Below are 8,142 nucleotides of genomic sequence, written 5' to 3' on the forward strand. Positions count from 1 at the left end.
TCATTTGCAATGCTCTGCCCAGCACTACAATTCATGAGGGATATCAAGAGATCAGTTAATCTAAGGTCATAGGATGAGTGTGTATATTATATAGCATAGAAAATTATTATTATTATTATTATTATTATTATTATTATTATTATTATTATTAGCCACCCATATGGGCTGCTCCAGCCACTCTGGGCGGCTCCCAACAAAATATTTTAAGCACAGTAAAACATCAACCACTAAAAACTTCCCTGAACAGAGCCGTCTTGGTGGATTTTGAAAGGGCTTACATATATCCTAATGTTAGACTTTCAAATGTTTTACCTCCTGCCTTGAACAGTGACATGACTACAGACATTAGAGGATGACAATGCTGATCTACCATAACACAGAAAAATGTCGCCTCCAGATTTCTGCAGATCACGTGGCTGTCAGAAGTTGAGCAGCGGGACAGGCTGCTTTTTCTTGATGAGATGGACCTCAGCTGAAAGAGAAGTGCCTGGTATTTTGCTGTTGGGTTCATGAGCATTGCTGGCCTTGAAACAAAGAGAATCTAAAGCTTGCCAAAGGCCTTTCATTAGATAAGAATGAATGAAAATGAATCAAAGGTATGAATGACAGAAAATCTTTCAGGCATATATCTCACCATTTGCAAGGTACACCTGCAGCTAATTTGCTATTTCCTATGAGTACATTTTTCAGAATGTGAACAGAGGAATGTGCTGTCAGGAAGAACCTGTGCTCTCTTGAGATCTGTGTACAGAAGCCATTACAAAGGGAGAGAAATGGCGCTCCATTCTCCACTTTCCTCTCTAGAATTCACTCTCTTCCTTTCTTTTCATTTTTCATTCTCTGAAGGTCTAACACAGCCTTTCCCAGCATGGCATCTTCCAGATGTTTTGGGCAACAGTGCCCATCAACCCCAGCTACTTTTTGGGTACTGGAGTTAAACCACAGCTGGAGGGCCACAGGTTCCTCATCTCTACATTACAGGTAGACAATGCAAGATTTCTGCCAACCAATGTCTCTACAGTAATGTGCAGTAGAAATCAGTTAGTTCATCCCTTTGCCCCAGTCTGCTCTACCGGCTGTCCCTTGTGGAGGTGGGAAAATGATGTGATTTGTTTGTTTAAATTACAAATTACTTTTGGTGTTGGTTCTATGGCACCCATCCATCCCTCTATAAGCCTTGATGTTATTTGGTCCCCAGGATCAGGATTTTAGAACTGTCGTGTGGGTGCTGGCTGTCCAAATGGCAAGAAAGTGAGGAAGCTTAGCCATATTTTATGGGATCCTGTCATTCTTTCAAGGCTAACAGAATATTTGATCAATGAAAATTTACAGAATAGTTAGCTGAAAACCAGTCTTGTTATTTTGGAGCCATCTCCAAGGAAGATACTGTTCTGTTTACTGGAAGCTCTTTGTATTTACGAAGTTGTAAAACCTGTGTCTTTCTTTCCAGCTAAATTTAATACAGAAGTAGTTGTGTAATTTCCATCTGGGAAAAGGCAAGCTTTTCCCTATTGTGTAACAGGTATCTGATTTCCCTTAGGATTCCCACTAGAATCCACCACACAACCAATCATAGATTACCGCAAAGGTGATAAAGTTTAGCGCCAAAGTCCAAGAATTAACTGGGCGTAGAAAATCACTTGCGCTTGAACAAATAGTAACTTTCCAAGCTACGTATTCGGAGTGTCACAGCTTTGACTGGGAAGTGCCCTAATGGAAGAAAGAACCAGTGAATGATTAACAATACTATAGAGAAAACGTTGAGATATGGAACCCACTATTCTGACTTTTTCATCACTTAAATTATATGGATGATTTCGTGAGGCGTTTTGATAAAGGGCTACTGCCGCTTGAGTGAACTATGGCAAAGGGTTGGGAAGCTATGAGCAGTGCCTTCCATGAAAGATTGTAAGGATGCACACTTTAGAAGAAGGCTGAATACTAAGCTATTAGCAAACGTCTTATCATTCGCCAACATTGTGCTAAGCTAAGGGATGGCAGACCAGACCAGACAAGAAGCAAGCGTTATTAATGCCTAAAGGGGCCCCATTGACACATAATCCATTAATTACTCTGCACCTGTTAATGAGAACATACCAGCTAATTTTTCCTTAGAGGTAAAACCTCTCATGAAAATGTAATGTGGTCATCAGTCAAGATGCAGAATGAAAATAGCAGGATGCAAACACACACACACACACAGCACTTTAATGTAGTCTGAGCATATAGATATTTCTGTGTAATTCCTAAAAGGAATTGATTTCCTAAGGGCTGGCTTGCTAGAGAGAGATTGACTGGCCCCTACCTTTAAACATATCATAATTTTCAGCACAGTTTTAACAGATGGGGTTTGTTTCAAGGAATCAAGTCCCCGCAAGAATCATATTCCCTTTGTTAGGTATGGGGGATCTTTGGCCTGGCACATGATGGACCCATTTTCTTTGACCACGGTTGATGGGAAACTAACAACATCTAAAGGGCGCCAGGTTCCCCACATCTGCCCTGCATAACAGGGGCTCAAGACAAGCCCCTGAAAGTATGGCTACTGCGCAACCAAAGTTATTTGGGCCTGCAAATGGATGGATATGATCCAAGCTAATTGTTTTCTGTGGCAGAATGAATTAGGAGCAAGTGAGCATGGTGTGAAAGGGGGGGAGTCTGCAGAATGCCCTTTTCCACTGCAGAATGCCCTTTTCCACACTGAGAGCCAGTGTGGTGTAGTGGTTAAGAGCGGTAGACTCATAATCTGGGGATCCGGGTTCGTTTCACCGCTCCTCCACATGCAGCTGCTGGGTGACCTTGGGCCAGTCACACTTCTCTCAGCCCCACTCACCTCACAGAGTGTTTGTTGTGGGGGAGGAAGGGAAAGGAGAATGTAAGCCGCTTTGAGACTCCTTCGGGTAGTGATAAAGCGGGATATCAAATCCAAACTCTTCTCTTCTTCTTTCCATTTAGATATACTTACTTATTTAGCAATGCCCTACCCTTGGCTCTGCTTTACTGCCATCTTCCCCAGAGAAAAGGTAACGGTTTATTATGCATGAACAGCTACCCGTCTAGTTTCCATGGAGCATCACACTGAAAGGTGTTTTGTGGCGTGTTTTACACAGTCCTACAGTGGCAGAGGCTACAGACTGATACAAACACCTCCATGTATCACTAATGCGTTGCACTTTTGTGTGAAGTTTAATTTTAAGTGCTTTGAAATGGGCTGAAAAGTGGGGTGTAAACAACAAAAGCAACTCGGGAAATGCTGCCCAGTGTACGGCTTACGGCTGCAAAGGACATTAGTTGTCTTCTGACAAATTATTCACACATGAATGGTCCCCCATAATAGTTATTGTAGGCCCTATACATTTTCTGCTGCATTATCTGTTCCAAAACTATTTTGTAATTAGCTATTGCGGGAATGCCAGAGGTCCACTACAAAAGCTGTCTTGTTTCAGAAAATTTATTTAAACATATTACCTTATATATACAATGGGCTAAAATGTGGCTGTCGGCGGCCCCTCCCCCTTTGCATGATTGGCTGTACAGCTGCACGTATGTCACGGAACATTCATAAACATTCCAACAGCTGAGGGGAAAGTGCCAAGAACAGGAGGTTGACAGTGTTATTTCTGTGTGGTAAGTGAAAAGTCTGTTTGATTTCCAGAACAAGTTCATATAGGAACTAAGGACCTGTGTGCTGTTGGCAGGTGAGGAAAGCAATAGTGGGATGCTTGGCAAGGCAAAAAAGGCTCAGAACTGATAGCTGCATGAGAAAGGGAAAATCCTATGAAGCACACGGGTAATTAATATCTCAAACATAGAGTAGGATGGCCAAAAGAGAGATGAGAGATGAAGGAGTTGGCCAGGAAAAAATGGTAGGTTGAAAGATAAGTGTCTGGCACAAGGGTGGCTTTATTTTAATCTATTTCTGAAGGTTTTGACTCCGCTTTTACTACTCACCAAGTTTTCTAAAAGCAACCTAGCCACCTAAAAACCATTTGGTGCAATGTCCAATAAATGTGAAGTGCTGCTTTTGACCTTTAAAGCCCTTCACGGCCTAGGACCCTCGTACCTCCGGGACCGCCTCTCCTGGTATGCCCCACGGAGAGCCTCAAGGTCCATAAATAACAACACCCTAGTGGTCCCGGGCCCTAAGGAAGTTAGATTGGCTTCGACCAGAGCCAGGGCCTTTTCAACTCTGGCTCCGGCCTGGTGGAACGCTCTGCCTCATGAGACCAGGGCCCTGCAGGATCTGATTTCTTTCCGCAGGGCCTGTAAGACAGAGTTGTTCCGCCTGGCCTTTGGCTTGGAGCCAGTTTGATTCCCTCCCTCCCCCCCCTCTCTCTTTTTTCCCCTTCTTTTCCTTCTCCTCCTGCGATGAGGCTACATTTTAATATTTTAATGTTCCATTATTTTAATTGTTGTGTTTTATTTTTGTTTTTAAGTTTGTAATCATTCATCTTGTTTTTATTATTGCTTGTAAGCCGCTCTGAGCCCGGCCTTGGCTGGGGAGGGCGGGGTATAAATAAATTATTATTATTATTATTATTATTATTATTAATAATAATAATAATAATAATAATAACTAGCACATACTTCAAAACAAGGATGGGGAACCTCAGGCTCAAGGAACAAATGCGGCCCTCCAAATCTCTGTAATTGGCCCTCGGGGCTTTTCTCACACCCCTTTCCCAGCCACACTGCCTCTCTCTCTCCAGGCCACATTGAGAGTTTTTGTCTGCCTGGATTCTGTCCTGATAATGGGATGGAGAGTAGTGCGAGTGTGTGTAAAAACTAGCCCACTGTACAGTATAAAGGTAAAGCTTGCCTTCATTGTTGTTGTTTAGTCGTTTAGTTGTGTCCGACTCTTCGTGACCCCATGGACCAGAGCACGGCAGGCACTTCTGTCTTCCACTGCCTCCCGCAGTTTGGTCAGAGTTTGCCTCCATTGTTTGCCTTCATTGTTCTGCCCATTTTCCCCTCTGACCCTGCCTGCCTCTGACATGTGGCCTCTGGAACATGGTCCAGAAGGCAATGTGGCCCTTGGGCTGAAAAAAAGGCCTCCTGCTTTAAACAAGAAAAAGCTCAATGCAGCGCTCTGAAGCTGGATCCTGCAGAGGAAGCATTTTACTAAATTATACTGAAGGGAAGGCTTATTGAGAGATATTTCAAAGATGTAAAACTACATTATGAAGATCGCAGACAGTGTATATCCACACAGTATAAAGCGGGTCCAAGAATCTGAACCATGTCTTGTTTTGTTTTGTTCTAACTTTGTTTGTCCTCTTGAAACCTGCAATCCCATAAGAACAATGTTCTGTTGTGTTTTGGCACGACTCTCTATGTGTCCCATTTGATCATGCCCAAGTATGACTAGGAACTGTTTAGTTATGTAAATGATGAAGCCAAGCTAAGAATATCAAATCAAGTTTTAGGATTGTCAGCTCCTCTGAGCTATATGCTCCAATGGAATTTCCCTACGTTAGCAACATACATACAGGCGTTCTTCATTTCAGTGGGCAATTAAACAATCATACTTCACAGCTACCCCATCATTTTACCTACATGCCAGATAGAGCAGAACCTGTTGGATTTCTGCCTGTTAAAGGCACACAGCAGCAATTTCAGTGCTTCTTGCATTGAAACTTTAAAAACAGCCACAAATTTGCCAATACTTTGCAGCAGGCTACGGTGAGTGCCAAAGGTTATTACCACAGAAGGAAAACAGTATTTGTAATTCTGATTACCTGTCAGTGGAGGAGAAAACCTTTCCCCTCGACTCATAGGAGTTAATTGGACTTGGATGGTTCAATTTACATGATTTCTTTTAAAATTGGAAAACTCCCACCAAAAGAAGCCAAAGGTGCCATAAAATTAATTTGTTCTATATACACACCTAGAAAGAGCAGCTACCCATTAGTATGAATCATGCACAGCAAAATATGTAACCCAACCAGCAGAGGAAGAGAGCAGCCTTTCTCACCCTACTGGTGAGAGCTTTCAAAGCACCAGCAAGAAAGCAACGCTCCCTATAAATAGGTATTGCCATGTGTGGTGAAATATCTACTACTATTTCTTAAATTGATTAATGTTCCTGAGATTGCAGCTCCTTCCTGCTAATGCGCACTATGCTCTGAATGGCGCAGGTTAATTGCAAGAGGTGTGGAGTGCATTTCAGCTGTGCTGGTGGGAACCCAGTAAAACAGCAAATATAATGAGCCCATAGAACTGGGGGGGGGGGGACTTGGTGAGTTGTACGTGTCTTCTCATATATCCAGTCTGATCCAATGCAAAGGAAGCCCATGTACTTGTGGGTTTAGCCCCCCTCTTGATCAAGTTGTCAATTACCTATAATTCCCATATAATATTCAAATTACATAAGGGAGCACATGGGCTTATTCTCCACATTACCTCTTTTGACAATGGTCCTATCTTTAAAAGACATTGGGTAACAGATCGGAATTCATCAACCAGCAATAACATAGGACATTATTGTGCCTATTATTCATAGCTCCATGGAATCGGGATGGTATCATGGTGAAGGGGTGGTGTTCATAAACAGAGCCAGACCTGTCAAAGAACAGAGAACTAACAATCTTAAAATGGACAGATTGCACAGTGCTCAGTGATCATGCTTAAAGTAGGAAAGCACAGCTAATACCAACAAATGAGCTAGTTATCCAGATTCAGTGATAATTATAGGGCAGGCATGTGACTGTTGTACAGAGGAAGGTCCTCTACTTGAGGTTGCTCATCAGCAGTAACCTCCTGGACAGCAGTGACAGAGCACACACAGCTCACCTGGTCACAGTCTAGTCCCCCACATCCCGGTGGTGAAATGTACTATTAATTACTTTGAAAAGTCCATTTATACATATAAGGCAGCCCATGAGGTCCAGCTCCGAGGGCCTTCTGGCGGTTCTCTCACTGTGAGAAGTGAGCTTACAGGGAACCAGACAGAGGGCCTTCTTGGTAGTGGCGCCCACCCTGTGGAATGCCCTCCCATCAGATGTGAAGGAAATAAGCAACTATCTGACTTCTAGAAGACATCTGAAGGTAGCCCTGTTTAGGGAATGTTTGATGTTTTATCGTGTTTTTAATATTCTGTTGGGAGCCACCCAGAGTGGCTGGGGAGACCCGGCCAGATGGGCAGGGTATAAGTAATAAGTTGTTGTTGCTGTTGTTGTTGTTGCAATCTGTGTCCTCTGGTGCTCTTTTTTGGTAATGAATTATTTCTTATTGATTATGCCTAAGTAAATCCCACTGTGTTCAATGAGCCTAGTAAGTGTGTTTAAGATGGCAGCTTCAGAGAGTCATAGAGTTGGAAGGGACCCCATGGATCATCTAGTACAGGCATAGGCAAACTCTGGCCCACCAGATGTTTGGGACTATAATTCCCATCATCCCTAGCTAACAGGACCAGTGCTCAGGGATGATGGGAATTGTAGTCCCAAACATCTGGAGGGATGGAGTTTGCCTATTGCCTGGTCTAGTACAATCCCCTGCAATGCAGGAATATGCTTCCATACGACGATCAAACCCACGACCTTGGCATTATTAGCACCATGCTTTAACCAACTGCAACCCGCTTACTGGCATTGCTAGAGATGGGACAGGATTGGGATTAGGCATTCCTCTACAGTCAGGGGAACTCCACTGCCATGGAGGCAAACCGCTGTGTCTACTGAAAGAGCAGATTATTGGGAAGCTGCTTCCAGCAGCTTATCCATGGGTGCTAGCCAATGATAGGTCCTGAAATGGGGCGTTGTGGGAGCAGGACCAGCCATGGTTCCACTGGGTCTTAAATCCTAGAGAGAGGACTGGAACAGACTAAAATGCCCCCCCCCCCCCAAATGACTGGATGTGACTAAGGATCTGCTGCTCTTTGCTTCCCTGGCCTCTCGTGGGCTGAATCCATAGCAATTAAGCCAACAGCAATTCCTGCAAATGTGGTGCCTTCATAAATATGCACACAGCCATAGGCAGGATGTGCCCCCTCTCCTCCCTAGATAAAGCACAGGAGGATCCCCTCCCCCCGAGTGACTGATAACAGGCTAATAAAATTGGCTTTTCAGAAAAGGAAGTCTTCGTCATATTCTGTAACAGATACAACAGAAATTAATGAAAGTAAATTACTATTTCCCCTTTCTG

Source organism: Podarcis gaigeae, assembly GCF_964106915.1.
Source record: "Podarcis gaigeae genome assembly, chromosome: 3".
Taxonomy (NCBI): domain Eukaryota; kingdom Metazoa; phylum Chordata; class Lepidosauria; order Squamata; family Lacertidae; genus Podarcis; species Podarcis gaigeae.